This window comes from Pteropus medius, unplaced genomic scaffold (assembly GCF_902729225.1).
Source record: "Pteropus medius unplaced genomic scaffold, Ma_sr-lr_union100, whole genome shotgun sequence".
Lineage (NCBI taxonomy): Eukaryota > Metazoa > Chordata > Mammalia > Chiroptera > Pteropodidae > Pteropus > Pteropus medius.
The window spans coordinates 13,739,282-13,758,222 of record NW_024354500.1 but is presented as its reverse complement, the minus strand read 5'-3'; the positions used below and the strand labels follow the sequence as shown (position 1 = coordinate 13,758,222).

The window sequence follows — 18,941 nt, the reverse complement described above, 5'->3', positions numbered from 1 at the left end:
CAATAGAACCCGTAAATGAAGACACAGTTTTAGAGATTATATGTGTGACTAGATACAGCTAATGTGATATGTGTGAGACTGATGCATGTAACTTCCTGGAGGAGAGCTTAAGGAGAAAGGCTGTGCTGCTCTTCCAGCTCTGCCTTTGTTTTGCTACATGGGATGTGGATGTGGAGGGTGCACCATCATGGATCATGTGGACCACGATGAGGACCACACTGTAGGTCTAAGGGCAAGACAGAGGGAGCCTGAGGCCCAGACATTCTCAGGGAGCAGAACGCTTTCACATGACAGAGAAATACATTTCCACTTAGCTATTTTAGATCTCTGTTACATATAATCAAGCCTATATCTTAAATAATACAGCATATGATAAAAGAGTAAAACAAATAAAACATAACCTGTTGAAAATATAAATTAATATATGAAGACAAGAATAGAAACCCAAACAAGTCAGAAATTTGTATACATAAACTGGTCATTTCCGTGATGCAGATTTGGTTCCTAGTTTCTATGAGATAGAGTAAAAAGGCATATATGATTAGATATACTTTCTCCAATATCGTAGGTAAAGCTTTGCTTATCTCTTAACTCTAAAATATTTTTTCAAGTGTTGCTGCATATGGGAGCATTGAGGTACAAAGTGGACAAATACCTCGGTAACTACTCAAAAATTACAGTAAAGATTTCACAGCATAGTTTCTTAGTATGCTCCTTAATAACAGTAGTCAATATCATTACCGTCTTGGAATCAACATGGTATAGTGTAAACATGAAGATTTCTGACGCTCAGGATTGATTTAAATATAAAATGTAGCATTATTACAGTATGATTTTCATATTTTTTAAGCATTGGAAACCTTTCTTTCTTTGCAAATGAAATTTTTGGAAGAACCTCAACATATAAAGCCAAACTCCCCTGATTTATGCGGGAGTAAGAGACTCTGAAATCTGCCACCTTGGCCTGTCTCTGTTCTTAAAACCCAACTGTAGAATTCTAGAACACAATGTGGAAGTCCTTGATTTACAGGAATGGGTGCCTGCATATGCTTCAAACCATATGCCATAAATATCACTTTCTTTCAGATGGGTTTTGATAAGATTCGAATAGCCGACCATTCAAGGTTGTATTTCTTGGCAAAACCCCATTCGTTTATGTAGATTATGAAGATTGGTAATAGCAAATTCCAAAAAAATTATGAAATGTTTAGACAGTCTCTGGTCTATTTTGGTGATTTTTATAGGAATATGGACTCTGGTTACTTGGTGATTTAATTTAAAGTAGTAATTTACTGGCCAGAATAGATTGGTATAATCCTATCCTTCTGAATTAATTTAAAAACTTGAATTTACTCATTTAAATTTTAAAACATCTGCCAGACTGGAAAAAACAGAGGCATATATGAAAAGAAGTGCTGGAACAGTGAAAAGGAAAATGGAAAATTAATTCAGAGGATTTGGAATTGTTCTAAAGTAAAACTCATTTTTTTAGATGGAAATACTTAATGGAGCTAACAAGATTTTTAGGGAGTGATTTTTTGATTGGTCCCAGATTTTGGAATATCTTCATTCCAAATCTCTGTCTGAGGTATTTTTTAAAACCATGAAAATAGAGCTGGTAGCTTAGTAACTAATACTGCTTTAGAGATTCACATTTTCAAGCAGGGCACCTTTGTGTTCACTGAGAAATATAGAATCTACAAAACAATGCAGTTTGAAATTCAAAGCAGACATTTGGCTTGCTATACTGGGTTAATTAAGGATAACAGGCAATGAAGACATCAATAGAATTTTATCACTTAAGAGTTTGTTTTGTTACAGTGAAGATAATATTGTTTCACAGAACCATGATAAAGGCTACATGAGCAGAATTTATTTTGAACATTCCTGAATAATTGGTTTGCACACAATCCTTAAACACAGAGTCTAATTACTCAAATTGTGAGTCACAGAGAAGCAGAATTTGAAAACTGGTAGCCGACACCTTATTCTAGTATATAGATTTGTGTGTGTGTGTATGTATATGTGTGTTTGTGTGTGTGTGTGTGGTGCATGTGTGTGTGTGTGTGTGAATGTGTAGAGTCAGCTCAGATTTTAAACAAATCAGACTTTGAATACCTTTTTGCAGTAGCCTACACTATCTCTTTGGCTCATCACTGGCCCCACCATATCTTCTCTCTCAACACTTTCGCCCTGCATTACAGTAATATTAATTGTCTGGGCTCTGAGGATATTTGTATCTGTAAATTTGTAACTCCTCTGCCTAATTCCTGCCTTTTTCATCTGAAGGGAAATGGAATTGCTTACAATCTGCCTTTTGACTCTTCCTAGGTGTTAGTAATCCCTTTACGTGGTGGGTTTGAGGGCAGTGGTATGGCATAATGACTTCTGAGAGCCCATTATGCACATTTCTTCCCAAGCCATGATCAGTGACTCCTAGGTTGGTAGTTTGAAATTAGCCCTCATGATACTTGCATGTCTGTAACTACTACAAATGGTGGGGGCTGGGAAGGTGAATTAGTTGTTAAATACCAGAACACCACAGGTTCGAGGATATCCCTGGGCGCTACGAGTCTGCTCTTAAAAAGGTGGTAATTAACTGTTTTCAGAATAAACATTTAGCTGGTGCATTTAGCTTATCGGATATAGAAGAATGATTTTCTCCTGAAAGTAAATATTAACTAGGTTACAAGGAATACAAAGAATATAAGAAAGGAAGAGGATGAAAATGTTAAATGCTGGAAGTTAAGATCATATGTTTTGTAGTGAAACTTCCAGTTCAGCAATTTTTAATTATATATCCATGGGTGAGTTATTTAAACCAATAAAGACCTGGTTTTCTTATATGTTATGTGGAGATAAAAACAGAATATTTCCCAGGTGATTGAGCGTAGTTGCAGGCATATGGGAAACCTTCAATGAATGTTAATTTTTATAATTGTATTACCTAGCAAGTGTTTTATCTACATTATATTAATAAATTTTGAGAGAGCACAATAATGTGGATAGAATAATTGTCATATTTCAGATGAGAAACAAGATCAGAGAGGTTAAATAACATGTCCATGATTGTACAAATGTTATGTGGCAGAGCTGGACTTCTTTATTATTATTATCTAGGTTTGCTAGATTCCATATCATGATATCTCTTCTGAAAGCTAGATAATTGCTAGAAACAACAATGTAGGTTTAAATTTGGCTGCAAGTAACAGAGACTAAATTACCACCTGTATTAGTCAATTGTTGCTGTAAAACAAACCACTCCAAAATGCAGTGGCATGTAGCAGTCAAGCATTTATTATCATGCTCACAGGTCAAATGGGCTGGTTCCTACTAAAACTGATGGTCTTTGGGTCAGCTGGGATGGTTCTGCTTCAGCTGCAGATTTGAAGTTGAGTCTCTGCTTGTGTATTGGCTGCTAACATCTAGTGGCTAGGGCCAAAGGTAAAGATTAAGAAAGTATACTCTACCTTTCTCTTTGAGAAAGGAAAAGAAGAATCAGAAATATGAATTTTCCTTTTAAATGGGAAATTTTTAACTGAAGAGAAACTGAAACAAATTGTTTGATACAAATTTTTTTTTCTTCTTATGACTGTGCATAAATTCTCTACTCTGTGTTTAGAAATAAACTGAATTTTTGAAGCAGAGGAAAAAATTCTTTAATTAGCAGACTTATTAATCATGTTTTGTAACTATCCACAATTATCTAAGCTATGTTCTCAGACCTTGACTCCCATCTAAATTTTTTTGGATGTTGAAGTTTGTGTAACATGTGGCAGATAACTGTGGCAAGTTATAAAACATGGCACAAGTAGGAAGTAGTAATTGTTTATAAAGTGTACCTCTCATTAGTCACTTCAAATATAACTAGTAAAAATAAAATTACTATGAGTTAAAAACAAACAATAAGAAAAGCAACTTACCAGTCTTTTCTCTTCTAAAATTAAAGTCTATCATTTTGGAACCATAAAAACATTTCAGTGTAATTTTGTGACAAAAGCTGTAGTAGAAGTATTTGGTGTTTCACTTTCCATCTTCCCAGCCCATGTGTCATATGAGTCCCAGCCACAGCGGGCAGATCTGGGCACAGAGAGCATCCTGCCTCAGAAGCATGCCCTGCATCATTCTACTTTTCTGCCTCAGAGTTTTCTCTAGCCAATAGTGCGAGGGTATAGTAGTCCTTGGGCAAACCCTCAAATAATGCAGAATGTTTAAGTGTTCCATACTGTCACACTTTGGATGAAATATTCTGGGGGGTTTTCTGAATTCACCTTAGAGGCTCTGGCAAAGTTGAATTTCTGCTGCTGCTAATAGTGACCTTAATGATTCCCAACTCTTGCTTCCTGATATTATTTCCCAGAAAAACTACCTGCATTTAAATTTTTGTTTCAAGCTTTGCTTTCAAGCCCAAACTGGACCTAATAACTCAGTCTATTATCTCTCCTTTGCAGTGATTTATTCAAAGTGCTTCTCATAGTTTCTGAACTTGAAAGAAAATGACAAATACATTTCTTTCAAATAAATATTCATTAGTATCATTGGTGTAGTGGTTCTCAAACTTTTTAGCGGTCATGAGAATTTATTGGAAGGCTTGTTATAATACAAATTGTTGAGCCCCATTCCCAGAGTTATAATTCAGTAGGTCTAGAATAAGGCCTCAGAATGTGCACATCTAACCAGTTTACAGGTGATGTTTATTCTGCTGGTCCAGGAACCACATTCCGAGAATCGCTGCATTAGTGTGCTTTAATTAAGGTTCAAGTAATACTTTAAATGAGAATAAATGGTGTCTGAGTTGTTTGGACCGATGGCTTGTAAAGAGTAGAAAATAACTGCTCACAGTTCTGGAGGCTAGAATCCAAGATTTGTGCCAGCATGGTTGGTGAGGACCCTCTTCTAGGTTGTATACTTTTCATTGTATCCTCACATGGTGGAAAGAGCTAGGGAGCCCTCTGGGATGTCTTCTTATAAGGGCACTAATCTCATTCATTTGGGCTCCACCCTCATAACCTAATCATCTCCCAAAGGCCTTACCTTCTAACATCATCACACTGGGCATTAAGACTCCTACATGTGATTTGGGGAGAACACAACATTCAGACAATAGCAAATGAGAATGAGATAAAATATGTAGGCACATTTTGGGTAGAGGTCCAGGAGACCTCTAAAGGTAAAAAATGCAAAAGTAGTGTGGGCCAATGTCAGGATAGACATTCAAGAATCAGGAAATCAACGTAAGCCTGAACAGACAGATCAATGACCAAATAACAGTCTGCTGTAGAAACTCTCACGGAGCCAATGGCATCAAGGAGATCCAGATGCAAGAGTCATGTCTTCAGCCATAGGGGATCAGAGATATTAGAAGCCAAGATCAGGACTGCCACTGGCAGACACTGCAGGACTAAACAACAGAAATGTCCTTATCTATGTGATAGCCGAGACTAAAAATCAATGAGAGTGATCTGAGAGACCTAGACCAGCGCTACAACATTCAGATGTGGCTGCAATTAAATTAATAGAGAAGGCAGTGGCTTCTCTAAGGTTCCTTCTTTCATCTCTCCCTCTTTATTTCTACCTCTTTTTCTTTTCTTCCTCCCTCCCTCCCTCCTCCCTCCATTCCTCCTTCCTTCCTTTCCTTCCTTCCTTCCTTCCTTCCTTCCTTCCCTTCCTTCCTTCCTTCCTTCCTTCCTTCCTTCCTTCCTTCCTTCCTTCCTTCCAGAAACACTTGCCATACTAGTTGCTCCTTGAGTCTCCTGTGGATATTCAGAGAATTAATTTGACCTGATCTTGTGTACTTCCTCACTTATCTCAATAGTCAGCATTCATTCACTTATTCATTTATGCATGAATATTTACTGAGTGCCTCCTCTGAAACTGCTCTAATAAGTGCTAGAAATGCATAGTCCTAGAGTTCAGGTGAGACTGAATCTTGGGGGATTATGTTACCAGCACAGGTTAGAGGGTGTGAAATCAGAGACTCTTTATCATGACAAGTGCTGATTCGTCAGGCATCCCCCAAGACCCTATATTACTCTCTTATGCCATCTTTTTAAAGTAAAGCTGAATTGCATTGAACTAGTTGCTTGTTCATACTTTCCTTTCCAAATTGAGAAACAATGAAAATTGAGCCGATTAATAAGTGTTAAAGTATAATTAAAGTATAGACTGTTCTGTCTCAGACAGTTGTGGTTTTGAACCCAGAGCCTGCCATTTAGTATGGCATTGGGATGGAACAATACCTACCAAACCCTAATTTTCTTATCCATTGAATGAAGCAGGCTGCAGGCATCTCCTCACAGTGCTATTTTAAAAATAAAATGGAGTGATGCATGTAAAGTGTTTAGTAGAGCACCTCACTCACAGTACAGAACTCTCAGATAAATGTCACTTAAACAATGGGGTTTTACATTGTCTCACTTTAGAAGTCCTGAACTGGGAGGCCCAGGCTCCTTAAGTCCTTACTCTCTGCTGGACTGTGTGTGTTATCTTATGTCCTCAGCATGTTTTCTCATGGTTGCAAGATGATTGCCACTGCTTGAAGATAGGACCCACAGAAAGACAAAAAAGGAAGGAGACATTAGGTGACAGAAACATCCTCAGGGGTCTTGATCTTTTAATCAGAGAGTGAATATTGTCATCAAGAGCCTCTTTGTGGAATCTCTTTATGTCTTTCCTGTGAAGTGAGTAAATTGAATAGCTGGTATTTTCAGATAATCATGGAAGAAGGGAGATAACCAACAGAGCAGGAGGAAGGAAATGACTTTCTCTCAGCAAGCAACATCTGTTACATGTGGTGAAATAAAAATAGATTTTATCTTTTGGATTTTCTGAGGGATACTTTATAATTAAGGTATTTAAAATCCTACATCTCTCCCTTGTTTATTTTAATGTCCCTACACATGCATCATCTGATGAGTAGAAATTCAATACTTATTGGGCTTACTGTGCACATGACATTTATAGGAAATGAAGTACGTATCTTGCTTTCTGATAAGGATACTGTTAAAATCAATATTCTTTTGAAATTTTTGTTTTGCTCCTTTGATAATATTTTATGGTTTCCTTTTCATTAGTATAAGCTTTGTATTCAAGAAGCATTCATAAGCACTTATATATAAAGCGTGATGCTGGGCAACTTGGGGCAGACTCAGAGAAAATAAAAGAGCATTATGACCTCAAGAAGCTTACCATCTAGTGGAAATAAGGAAAGAAGGAGCAAAGTGGGCAGTCAGTGTATCATGCACAAAGAAGATGAGAAGGTTATGAGGGAAGGAAGTAAATCAAGACTCAAATCCTGCCTCAGACATTTTCGTTATTCCTAGAATGCCAGGATTAGTGAAAAGAAGATGATAGTGGCAATGACTTATTTGCTGTTTCCTTGATTTCATTTCCTGTCATCAACCTAGCTCTCAGCAGATTGGGGTAGATATAAACACAGCAGAGGAATGGTCATGCTGAAACATTTTGTAGACTAAAACAGTAGTTAAGTAAACTTTCAAGATCTTTGCCTATTATGTTGTATATACCTTGAAGATAGGAAAGGTATTTTATTTAATTTCTTGTTTTGTTCTGACGCATGATAGGTACTATTGTATTACCTGAGGAGTAAAAGAGTGGGTCCGATCCCATGATCACTGAATCAGATCTTGTTTTAAAATATTACTCATATTAGAAAGGTTATGTTGCCAGGAGAATCCTGTAACACTTGAAATTGGAAACAAGAAAGCATGAAAGAAAGACAAGGAAGGAAAAAAGAGATACGGAGGCCAGTAACTTAGTGGTTAAGAAAATCAAAAACAATCCTTGGAACTGAAATATTCAAAGCCATAAATATCATCTCTCACTTTTTAAAATCTTCAACCTCCTGGTCCTCATCTCAGTCTACCAAGCTTCTGCATATTATGCATAGTAACTCCTTTGAGAAATCATATTATTTAAAGCTACTTCTGTTGCTCACTTGGAGTTTGCAGCGGATACAGAGCATAGTATAATAGAGCACTACAGCTGCCATGTGTTCCGCGAGTAAATAAAATACCACTACCATGTTTAAAATATTGCGGGGGTTGGAGGGCGGGGAGAAATGGTAGTAACAATATTTTGGAGTATAATGTTTTATTAAATTAACTTCTTAAAAATTAAAAAAGTTTTTAAGATAGTTTCTATTGAAAGTTGAATCATCAATTTAATATAGTTTTCGTGGAAAACAAGTGTCTTTTTAAAAGCTACTCAAGATTTCTTTACATTTATCTATAAAATTATGTATAACCTTTTTCCTACACTATAGTTAAAGGGAGACCTAAGTCTTCTTTATGTTCAGAACCTTGTGGGAATTAGCTGTTATGCATAGCTTCATGTCTTAAGGTTAGTTTTAATAAAATATGCTCATGAATTTGAACCCTGTAGAAAATATTAGAGTCTCATCACCATTTTCTTTTGGTAAGACTCCTACTTTTGTCCTGTGTCATCAATAATGCAGTGCCCACTTCCCATGGTAATTGAGCATCAGTTTTTTCTTTTTCTTAAAATCTAGGTTATTTAGTCTTAAGTAAGACCATCTGGGACATCAGCTGTCTAAATCATGTGGGGCGACATAGAGCCCAGTCCAGTTCCTGATTAATCTTTTCTCAATCAAAAAAGAAGTTTCTTAGGGAACAAACTCAGCCAGGTCTTCCTTGGTACACATGTGAAGTCCCTGGCACAGAGTGGGTGCTTAGGAAATGGCTGACCTGCCAAGGAAATGCTTCCAAGGAGGGATTAGAATCCCAGTTTAGGATAAGTTCAGAATTAGTGTTCCTTCTGATGGAAAAGTTCATCTGAAAAATTTGTTTAATGAGTACATTTTCTAGCCATTTCCATGCTTTCATAAACAAATCCATTACTAGGAACCTTCCAAATGAATCAAACCATTCTCATAAATAATCTTGAAATTCATATGGGCTTAATAAATAGTGGAAAAATTCACTTTAAGTTTTGCCAAATTTCAAGTATTAGCAAAAAAGTCGTACAACTTTCGATCAACACAAACCAATCTAGATATATCCACATGTAAAAAGCTAAAAACATGATATAAATGTGTAATGACTATATTTAGAAATTATTATAATTATTTGTATGTAGTCTAATCATAGCTTTTGTTTGCACATTACAGGCAATTTTTTGAGAAATATGGTTCATATATTTTGAATTTCTTTTTCTCATGTACAGTAGGCATAAAAATATTTAGTTGTGGTATGTCTCATTGCCTTGCACTTTTTAAAACTGTTTTCAGATGTCAATCTGTGTAATGTGATAACTTACCATAAGGATTTCATGAAATGTTTTTTGTTCTTTCAGAAGACCAATGCAGATTTGTAAAATAAATATTTGTTGAAAACACTACCCTTTGTGCAGGGCAGAATAGCCGGGATTGGGGGGCGATGCGCGGGTAGAGAGAGAGAAAGAGAGAGAGCTTTAATCAATGTATTGCCTCTCCTGAAGATGTTGAAATTCAACAAAAGAATATAATTCAAGCTTGAAAATATTTTCAGTATAAATCTGGTCCAACTATTATCTACCGCATGAATCTCACACCAGTGTCTCTTGGAAATAGTTTTCCTGGCTTTATATTAATATTCCCAGAGAGAAATAACATAGTACTTTATCCTATTTCAGACAACTCTGATTTCATAAAGTTTTTTCTTATAGTGTGAGTCCTCTCTGAATCTTCTTACCATCGGTCACTTTTCTGCTTTTTATGCAGAGTAAGACTTCTTTCTTGTATGACAGTCTTTCAAATGTCTTAATAAAACTTTTATTTTCAATGGCTTCTCTTGGTCAGAATTAAACATTTTTTCTTTTTCCTTCCGTTTTCATTCTTCCTTTCTTCTCTCTGTCCTTTCTCTCCCCTCTCTTCCTCCCTCCCTTCTTTCCTTCCTTTCTTCCTTCCATTCCACCATGTTTTCATGGTACATGAGGGGATGATCTTTTTCCCCCAAGGAATAATGGTAGATACCTTAACATTTAGTTAAATAGAGTATGAGAGCACAAGAAGTGAGAAGTCAGGTAAGAGAATGACTGGTAGGAAATCTGGCCAAATGGAAGGTGACATGAAGGTGACATGAAGAAGTAGTGTTCTAGGCAGAGAAAAACAACATATGTGTTACCCTGAAGGAGCCTTTCTATTCCTGAGGAGGCTTCATTTAAATTGTCGTTAATATCCTGGTTGCTTTAAGACTTGTCAGGTGTATGTTCTTTTTTTAAAAAGAAGAAATCCAGTGAGCACAAAAATAGTTGACCTCATTTCTACACCTATTAGAGTGTAATAAAGATGTACATTGTATTAGGTTGGATTTTAACAGTATTGGTTGTTTGAAGTGACTTAAGACATTGTACAATAGGGAGGAAGAAAATGTAGTTAAGGGCAAGCAAAAAATGAAGACACTGAAAAAAAAAGGGAGGGAGTAATGGTAATTAAAAGGATAAAAGGCACGGTAGAAAATGAGTGAAATTCTTATATGGGAGAATTTGAATGGTGGAATAATCATGGCTCCAAGTATTAATCTAGATAGAAATATGGAAATCCCTTGTCATTGTTCTGAGATTTGTTATTTAAAATTACTCTAAACTATTGCATCTATGTGAAGAAAAAGAATGTGTTTTCCTTCATGATTTCCTCATATTAAAAATCACTCACATTGGTACATTGCATGTCTTTATGGCCTATATCTTTTATATTTTTCTCAATACTCTGTGATTACCTCAGTTAACCTATTTTTCTAGAATACATACGTATGACATCAGTACTTAAAAAAAACCAATCAACCCATCTTTTCTTTGACAATTTTTATTTTTATAAAACTCTGAGTTGTGCTATTGTGAAGCAAAATTCAGAGCAGAAACATCTGTTAAGCAAATAAAATTCTTCCTCTCTTTTGGAATATTTTTCTTAAAAATGTTAAAATATTTCCTGTACCAATGAAGATACATGAAAAGGAACATGTCGTATTTTTACAGTTGTTGAGCACAGCTCTAATCTTATGCAAATTTGAATGAAAGATGTAGCTCTTAGGAATATGCTGATTGTGGTCCTTTCTAACTCCAATGCCCATGGTATCTATGACATTTTCTCCAGATCCCCAATCCTGCCCTTTCTTCAAGGTACAGCTTTCTGGATCTTTTACAAAAGCTTTACTCTCCACCTTCAGCTCCCTTTTTTATTTTCCTGGCCCTTATAATACCTGTCAAGTTTTTAAATTTTTTTAAAAATTTGATTAGTTTCTTTTCATATTTAGGATTCTCCTTGCACATCACTACATTTGTGTGACTTAGTAAGAGACACCCCGCCCTCCGGTAGATAAATTTTAAATAGTCACGACCTGTGGACAGGCAAATTAGAAGGAGGAGGCTCTTCATCCTGGGGGAAGAGTTCAGCTCTCACTTGCACTTTGGCTGGGTACCCACATGTACAACTGCACAGCTATGTAGAACAACCCTGCTCATAAAATCTAGCACTTATATAACTAGTAAAAGGCATTTAAGCAACAGTTGCATTTATTTCAATTAGACAAGACTTTTTTAAATCATAAGAGAAAATTATGTTGAGATCTTTTCTCTTTCCTTCCCCCAAAGTACAAGATCATCCTGACAATATAAAGTCTACATCTCTGGCCAAATAAAAGCAGGAAAGTGCAGGAAAGAGGAGTCAACAATTAGATAATTTAGTGATTAGGGCTGACTTTGAAATTGTGATCACAATGGCACTAACTTCAAATGGTTAGATTCCTGTTTGGCCTGAGCAGGTTATGGAGTGAGAATCTTTTTTTTTTTTTCTTTCAAAAGCTGTTCTCATGCTCACACAGGCTTGTTTTCATACATCTCATTTAATTTCATATTTTTTTTTTTGGCTGCGATGTCAAAGTTGTAACATTTCACACAATGATGTAGTGCCAATATGCAATTCTACATGTTGGTCATGTGGTATGTGCTATGTTTGGAGCAGCTACATGATCCTGTCATAGACACTGAAGAAAGACTACATCCTTTGGCTGGATTTTCTAAGTTTCTGGAATTTAAAATTTTAGCCAGAAGCTGGAGGCAAGTCATTTATGCTTATTATGTTACTCTTTAATATCTAGATTTTTACCAACACTGTCTCATTTTTTAAGTTACATCAGTTTTTTCATTACGCTTTATGCAGGTTAGCAGCCACAGAAAACATTGCAAAAAATCAGGTGCTGTTGCTATGCTTCTTACCATCTGTTGTGCAGTTATTTTTAGTTACCTCCTTCATTAATCACCATGACGGTGAGGGCAAAGGCACTATAAGTGTTGCGCAACTGTATTTACGCTACCAGCTACTTCTGAATCAGCTTTTCCTTTCCTTGTTTGAGACATCACACTGTATTATGCCTGGAAAGTTTATCTTAGTGGAGAAATTATTTAATAGATTGATGTTAGATGAACTAGTTTATTATAACTCTGGGGAATAAGCATGGACTGATAAGTTTTACTGTAGCTCAAATTAATAAGAATAATTTAATCTTCTTGGATTTCCTTTTATTTGCCGTTTCTGGGAACATGGCAATTTCTCTTGTAAAAATCAATTAGTAAAATAAGTAATGTTAGAAAATGTGTGATATGTTTTAACTGTTTTGAATATGTGAAAATTATATGGATATTTCCTGAGAGAACAAATCATATTTAGAATTCAAAAGAGTAACTATTTTATTATCCCTTAATAAGACTGAAAACACCTTTACTTTCGTATTTTTGTGATATGTGATATTTATGAACCTTTATGTTGAATAACGATGCTTAGAATTAACAGAGAAATGTGTTAGTTTGTATGATTCGATCCATAATGGTCAAATCTTCACAAAAATACACATTATATTGGGTTATTTTCTTTTACTATTCCTGTACATACATGAATTTTTCTATATATTAGCACCAGTGTCTTCATATAAACTCTTATTGATCATAATTCATAGCATTTTTCTCTCTACTAGTCATTGCCAGAACTTGGTGTACACATTAGAAATTCTCATGGGATCTTTTGTTTGAGATAAAACGGTGAGCCTCAGGGTATTATTTATATTTAGACTGATAAGAGCCATTTTATTGCAAAGCCCATTTTGGGCAGTCTTTATTTTCCGCTCAGATTTATTTAAAAAAATTGCTATTTCTTGGTGAGGCTCTATTTAGTCCACATCAAGTTATTGTGCACAATTAGCCTCATAGTTTGTCTACTGAAAGCACGTATTCCATTTACGTCTTGATGTACATTTGGAATGTACAGTTTTTGGCTATTATAAATAAAGCTACCTTGAACATTTGAATACAAATCTTTGTGTGGACAAAAGTCTTTATTTCTTTTGAGTAATCCCTAAGAAAGCTAAATATTCCTAGTCTGGAGATATATCTTAATATTTAATATTATTTAAAAAAATTATTTACTTGGTAGTTGTGACTTTGTTAGGTTAATATTTGTTAAGTAGAGCCCTAGTGGGTCAGATGGTTCAACAAAAGACCACGTGGGAATTGTAATAGAGGAATTTATTACTCACAAGTCCTGGAGAAAGTACAGAGCATGCCTTCAGGGGCCATGTGGGGAGTTCAAGACAGGGTACAGGCAGAGAATGTGGCAAAACCTGGGGTACACGAGTTATTAGAGTTCATGGTGAAGTGCTTTTGGGTTTCCAGGCTAAGGCTGAATTGGTTAATTCAAAGCAAAAAGAACGGGGAATTTGTAAGGTCGGGGGAGTGGCAAGGGCCTGGGGGTGGTGAGGCGGGGAGAAGCAGGGGAGAGTGTAATAACAAGAGCTGATGAGGGAGTCATATCATGAACTTACATTTGCTTTTGCCTCTGTGGGCTATTATCTAGGGCAGGAGTCCCCAGCCCTTAAGCCGTGGACCAGTACAGGTCCATGGCCTGTTAAGAACCAAGCCACATAGCAGGAGGTGAGTGGCAGGCAAGCGAGCAAAGCTTCATCTGTATTTGTAGCTGCTTCCCAACACTAGCGTCACCGCCTCAGCTCCACCTCAGATCATCAGGCATTAGATTCTCATAAAAGCACTGGTCTCTGGTGCCAAAAAGGTTGGGGACCACTGATCTAGGGCATGTGCCTGAGGGAGGATCTCGTGTCAGTTCAAGGGCTATACAGGCTGCTTGACTACACAAGATGGATACTGAGGCAGCAATGTCTGGAGTAGATTAGCTAAAATCTCAACAATAGTTTTTTTAAGTGGTAGTATCATTTTATATTTCACTAGCAATGTATGAGAGTTCTTATTGCTCCACATCCTTATCAACACTTCTCTGTGTTTTTAATTTTAGCCTTTTTGGTAAGTGTGTAGTAAAACATCATTTTGGTTTAATTTACATTTCTGTGATTACTAATAATGATAAGAATCTTTCCATGTACTTATTTTATATTCAGATATTTTTGTAAAAATATCTGTTAAAATGTATCTTTTTTTCTGTTTTTTTTTTTGTTTGTTTGTTTTTTAAATGAATTTTAAGAGTTCTTCTGTTTACTGGTGATTTTATATATAAAATATTTTCTCTAAGTTCAGAGTTTGCTCTTTTGATGAACAGAAGTTTTAATTTTGAAGAAGTCCAATTTAGAATTTTGTTCTTTTCTTGTAGTGTTTTGTTTAAGAAGCCTTCGCTTCCCCAAACATCACAGAGTTTCTCCTATAGTTATAGTTTCAGCTTTGGTTTACATCTTAGTTTTGTGCATGGTGGGAGATAAGGGTTTGCATTCAGTTTTTTTCCATATGAACAAATTATAGATTTTCCAGCACCATTTATTGTGAAAATTATCCTTTCTCTTTAAATTGATTCCTTTGTTGCAAATCCAAAGATTATATGTGCGCATCTATTTTTACTTTCTACTCTGTCTCATTGATCTATATATCTCTCTGTGTTAGTACCACATTGTCTTGATTACTATAGGTTTATCAAGTGTAAAGCTTCCAATTTTTTCTTTTACAAAATAGTTTTGGGTGTTCAGGTTTTTTGTATTTCTATATAAATTGTCAATTAAGCTTGTGAAGTTTTACAATACTTACTGGAATTTTGTTTGAGATTATTTTGAATCTACAGATCAATCTGGAGAGAACTGACATCTTAAAAATATTGACTCTTCCAATTCATAAACATAATATATTGCTTCAATTATTTAATTACCTTTAACAACATGTTATAGTTTTTGTGGAAGTTTGCACAATTTTTATTAAGTATACTTCTAAGTATTTTAGGTATTTTTGATGTTATTATAAAATACCAATTTTTATTTTACTTTCTAATCATATGTTTCTAGTATATAAAAATAATTATTGTTCTGTATATTTAATCGTATTCTGTTTTATTGATAAATTCACTTGTTAGTACTAGTAGCTTTTTGCTATATATTCTTTAGAGTTTTTTATATACATGTTCATTTCCTGTGCAAATCAATAATTTTACTTCTGTCTTTACAATATACATGTTATTATTTTTTTTCTTGCTAAGTAAACCCACTTGGTAATGATTTATTCTTTTCTAAATATTGCTGGATTTAATTTGGCAATATTTGCTAGTGTTGTTTTCATCTATGTTCATGAACATCTGTTTCTGTTTCTCTCTGTCTGTCTTTTTCTCTCCCTCTGGCATAATGTTCATGAAATCTATAGTTTTCTTTTCACATGCCTTTGACCAATCTTAATATTAAGGTAATATCGCCTTATAAAATTGTTTGGGAAATGTTCCCTTTTCTATATTATGAGTTTTAGAGGCTTGGTATTATTTCTTTCTTAAATGTTTCATGGAATTCACTAGTGAAGTGACTGGGTTTGTAGTTTTGTTAGAACATTTTTAATTACAAGTAGAATTTATTTAAAGATCAATGAGTATTCTCATTTTCTATTTCTGTGTCAGTTTTGGTTATTTGTATCTATTAGGGAAGTTGCCATTTTGTCAAATTTATTGACATAAAGTTCTTAATAATATTACCTTAATAACTATTTAATATTGTAGAACAAGAATCAAAGTGTCAGTTTTTATTACTGATATTGGTAATTTCTTTGTTTTACCTCTGTCTATATCTCTCATCTCTACTATCTCTCTATCTCTCTATTTATCTTTAAGTCTACATATAAGTATGTCAATTATGTTGATCTTTTCTAAAAGTAAGCTCTGGATTTTGATTTCTATTATCTATCGTTTTACCGTTTTCTATTTCATTGATTGTTGCTCTTTCGATTTTATTAATTATTTCTACTTACTCTAGGTATAATATGCTTTAATTTTTTTTTAGCTTTATAAAATGAAAGCTTCACTCTTTGATATTAGACTTTTGTACTTTTCTAGTATAAGCATTTAATGCTATAAAGTCTTCATAAATACAAGTTTATCTTCAGCCAATAATATTTGAGAAGTTTAGTTTTTATTATCATTCAGTTCAAGATACATTCTTATTTGCACTCTGATTTATTTTTCATCCATGGGTTATTTACAGTTTTGTTCTCTAATTTCCAAATATTGAGAGATTTTCCAGATAATTTTTGGTTACTGATTTCTAATCTGATTACTGGTACTCAAAGAATATCATTTGTGTATTTCAATCCTTTCAATGTTACTAAGGTTTGTTTTATGGCATATAATTTAGCCTATAGAATGTTTTATGTGCTCTTAAAAAATCTACATTCTGCTATTCTTGGGGGAATGTTATATAACCATTAATTATGTCAAGATGTTTGATAATATCATTCAAGTCTTTTATTTCTATCATTTTTTTTAATCTTCATGTTTTACCAATGCTTGGAAATATAAGTGTTGAAGTTTGCAATTATATCCAATTTTTCTCTCTCTCATTTCAGTTTTGTCAGTTCTTGATTCATATGCTTTGTAAATGTTACACATCCACACTCATATCCACGTTCGGAATTTTTACATCTTCTTAATAAGTTGACTGCTTTATCATTCATGTTTATCTCTGATAATATTTCTTGATTTAAAATCTACTTTTCCTGATAACAAGATAACCACACCAGGTTTTATTTGATGAGTATTTGTGTGGCATATCTTTTCTCATTCTTTTACTTTTATGAGTGTTTTGTTGTTGTTGTTGTTGTTGTTATTGTTTTTATAGACTGCTTATAGTTGCATTTTGCTTTTTTATTCAGTCTTAAAAGTTTTGTTTTTTAAGTGTAATATTTAGAACACTTGTATAATTATTCTTTTTAATACTATTTTTCAAATTAGCATTTGGTAAATTGACTGTTTTGGTGTACAACTCTATAAATTTTGAGATTTATAAATATGTGTAGTCGACATCAAAATCAGGATACAGATAGTCCATTCAACCCCCCAAAACTCTCAAGCTATATCTTTTTAGTCCCAACCTTCTTCCACCCCTAAATTCTGGCAAGTACTAATTAGTACATTGTTACTATAGATTTGCATTTTTGAGAATGTTATAGAAATAGGTTATACAGCATACAAACTTTTGAAATATTTCCTTGAAATCGAGTGACATCGTTGAGTATACCAATATTTTAGTCTTTTTTTATTTCTCAATAGTAAACAATGGAATGATGTTGATATATCACAATTTGTTTATCTACTTACTCTTTGAAGAACATTTGTTTTCAGTTTTTGGTGATTATGAATAAAGTTGCTATAAACCTTCATGTACAGGTTTGGTGTGAACATAAATTTTTATTACTCTAGGGTAAATATATAGGAGTAAGATAACTTGTGACTTAGTGTATATTTTGTATATTTAAGTGTTTGAGAAACTTCCAAACTGTTTTCAAGAATGGTTGTATCATTTTGCATCCCTTTGACTTAGAGTTTGTATCAATTTCTTAGTAGGGAGAATTCGGAAGTTCTCTCTCTCTCCACACACACACACATTAATATTTGGAGCATATTGAGAAGGTGAGGAAATGGCATCCACTATAATCCACAGATTACAGTATCTATAGCCAAGCTACAGGCTAGCAGGGCTACAGTGCTTATACCACCCAGCCCACTCAAAGATATTCACAGACCACCCAGGCATATGCACAACAAAGTTATGGAACCTATCGACAGCCCACTGGCATCAGCTATACCCAGGCTCAGACCACTGTGACCTATGGGGAGACAGCCTATGCAACTTCTTATGGATAGCCTCCCACAAGTTATACTAGTCAAAATGCCCCCCAGGCATACAGTCAGCCTGTCCAGGGGTATGGCACTGGTGCTTATGATACCATCACTGATGCGGTAACTACCACCCGGGCCTCCTATGCAGCTTATTTTGCGTATGACACTCAGCCTGCTTACTCGGCTTACGGGCAGCAGCCAGCAGCCACTGTACCTGTAAGACCACGGGAGGGAGTATGCAGTCCTGTGAGGGCAGGGGGATGCTGCTGCCAGTCCGTGGAGGTCCAGGGGCCCAAGAGGTCTTGGAGGACCCATGGGTTGCATGGGATGCCGTGGAGGAGATAGAGGGCGCTTCCACCCAAGAGGGCCCTGGAGTTTCCAAGGGAACCCCTCCAGAGGTGGAAACCACCAGCACCTAGCAGAAAACTGGCAGTGCCCCAGTCTGGAGTGTAGAAACTAGAATTTCATGTGGAAAACAGGATGCAACCAGTGTAAGGTCCCAAAGCCTTAAGACTTTTTCCCGCCACCCTTACTACCCCTGGGCAGTGACCGAGGTAGAGGTGGCCCTGACGGCATGTGGGGAGGTGTCCTCATGGACTGATGTGATCCTGGTGGGATGTTCAGAAGTGGCTGTGGTGGAGACAGCGATGGCTTCCATGGCAACCGGGGTTATGGACCGAGGAGCCCCAGGGAGTCCCCCTGGAACTTTAATGGAACAGAGGAGATGAAGGAGAGGTGAGCATAGAGGACCTGGAAAAATGGATAAAGGCGAGCACCATCAGAACACAGGGATGGCTCTACTGGATGCAGAGACCCTGCAGAGCTGCAT

At 35.5% G+C, this 18,941-nt stretch overlaps 1 protein-coding gene across 1 annotated transcript in view; it reads left to right on the top strand.

The window, feature by feature from the left end:
- Positions 1 to 18,941, top strand: part of LOC120594938 (uncharacterized) — a 236,289-nt gene that overhangs the window by 121,234 nt on the left and 96,114 nt on the right. The gene's annotated exons all lie outside the window — the stretch shown is intronic.